The following is a 2344-nucleotide window of genomic DNA, read 5'->3' on the forward strand; positions in this document are numbered from 1 at the left end:
TCTTAAAAAACAGAAAAATTGATATAAATAAATAAATAAAACTTCAAAAGACATTTCACTGATACTTGCTGTTGTGTGGCCTGGGCAGGATGCTGAGCTGCGGGCTGACGCACCCCGCCATCATGCATGCCTAGACCTAGTCACGTGCCGCATGCAGGTGGACCCCGGCAAGTTCAAGAGCATCATCAGCGGCTTTAGAGTGATGGTAGTGCAGGACGACGGGCTCCACGGCCTGGCCCAAGGCTGGGCTCAGACCTTTTTCGGCTATTCCATGCAGGGCCTCTTCAAGTCCTGCGTCTACAAGGTCTTTCAGATCGCTACTCGCAGCTCCTGGGCGAGGAGAAGGCTTACCTCCGGAGGACCAGCCTCTACCTGGCCGCCTCGGCCAGCGCTGAGATTTTCACCCACATTGCCCCGGCACTCATACTGCTGCTGCTGCCTCTGTGTGCTGTGGAGTCGGTTCATACTCATAGCGACCCTAAACAGGGTTTCCGAGGCTGTAAATCTTTACAGGAGCAGAAAGCCTCATCTTTCTCCTGCGGAACAGCTGGTAGTTTCGAACTGTTGATCTTGCAGTTTGCAGCCTGATTCGTAACCACTACGCTGCCAGAGCTCCCAGCGGTTCCGCGGGAGAAAGATGAGGCGAGGCGTTCTGCTCCGGTAAGATTTACAGTCTTGGAAACCCTGTACAGGGTTGTTATGAGTCAGAACCGACTCCATGGCACACAGCCACCACTGGCACCTATGGAAGCCATCAAAGTCTGTATGAAGACGCAGTAGGACTACGCCAGCATCCTCCAGGCGACGGCCCCCAGGATGTACAGCGAGGAGGCCTAGGCCTTGTACAAGGCGCTGTGGATGCGCCAGATCACCTACCCCATGATGAAGTTCGCCTGCTTCGAATGCACCGTGGAGGCGCTCTATAAATACGTGGTCCCCAAGCACCAGAGCCAGTGCACCAAAGCCCAGCAGCTGGGGGTGACCTTCGTGGCCCACTACATCGCAGGCGTCTTCTGTCTTCTGTGCCATCATGTCGCATCCGGCAGATTCTGTCGTGTCTGTTTTGAACAAGGAGAAAGGCAGCACTGCCTTTCGCGTGCTTCAGACGCTGGGGTTAGGGCTTGTGGAAGGGCCTGCTGGCGCGGATCCTCATGATCAGTATCCTGACCGCCCTCCAGTGGTTCATTTACAACTCGGTGAAGGTTTACTTCAAGCTGCCTCGCCCTCCAGTTGTTCAAATGCTAGAATCCCTAAGAAGAAGAGTCAGCGTTAGTTTGACGTGAACGACTGGCTGTAGCCTGGATTTGTGAACTGTGTTCAAGCAAGACTATTGGGCAGACTGTTAGCAGTTTTTAGAGAAATGACTCAATATGCAATCCACGTTCTCTTGAAATGATGGACGCCTTCATTTTGGCAATCGAAAGAGAATTGCAAACATTTTATTTGGGGGTTTGAGCCATTATCTTTGGGGATTTGCATGGTTACTTTTATAGTTTTCAACAATAATAAAAGGGATTCTTAATAGGTAGTCAGGTTAGGTCATTTAAGTGTCTCTAGATTGTATCTCTGACTTATGATTTCTGTGATCATTATCCAAGCATAGCTACTAGGGCCTACAAGTGAGACTTTGGGGTCGGCACAACTATATGGGATGGGGAACCAAGTAAAATTCTCATATATGGTGTTCATCTCTATAGAAATTGTGAACCTATTGAATAGGTGAAAGATTCATGCCACATTTCCTGTTCATGTCTACTACAGATAAAATTTATTGAAAGTTCAATTGTGAAATATATTGCTTAATAACTTAGAATGTATTAAATTCTTTCAAAGACACATGAGAAGATCTGCGTTTTCTCATTTTGCTTTGTCCAGTTCTCTTCCTGGATGTTGCTCTCTCCAGGAAGTGTTACAATTGAATCAATGTGGAAAGGCAAACTAAGAGATTAAGGACAGGCTCTGGGAATAAATATGTAAAGAAAAAAAAAAAAGACATTTCATTGAAAATGTCAGTAAAGTTTTGAAAATAAAGCAAGGCTACACTTAGATGGTTACATCGCCTGTTGTTGTTAAGTGCCTTCTAGTCGGTTCCGACTCATAGTGACCTTGTGTAGGGTTTATGAGGAGTGACTGGTAGGTTTGACCTGCTGACCTTGTGGTTCAAACCTACCTAGTAGTCCAGTGCTTATCCTGCAGTTCCACACCAGGACTCCACACTACCTATTAGATGAGTTAGAAGTACCACCTAATATGATCTATTAGATAAGCATAAAATAAAAAATACCTCACAATATTAAGTTACGAGCACATGTTCCTGTTGTTGTTAGGTGCCATCAAGTCAGTA

General features: G+C 46.7%; 1 pseudogene; it reads left to right on the plus strand.

Annotated features, from left to right (window-relative positions):
- The first annotated feature begins 74 nt into the window (after window positions 1-74).
- On the plus strand, window positions 75-1283 carry LOC102825016 (annotated as a pseudogene).
- Window positions 1284-2344: the final 1061 nt, after the last annotated feature.

The sequence above is a fragment of the Chrysochloris asiatica genome, unplaced genomic scaffold, assembly GCF_000296735.1.
Source record: "Chrysochloris asiatica unplaced genomic scaffold, ChrAsi1.0 scaffold00134, whole genome shotgun sequence".
Lineage (NCBI taxonomy): Eukaryota > Metazoa > Chordata > Mammalia > Afrosoricida > Chrysochloridae > Chrysochloris > Chrysochloris asiatica.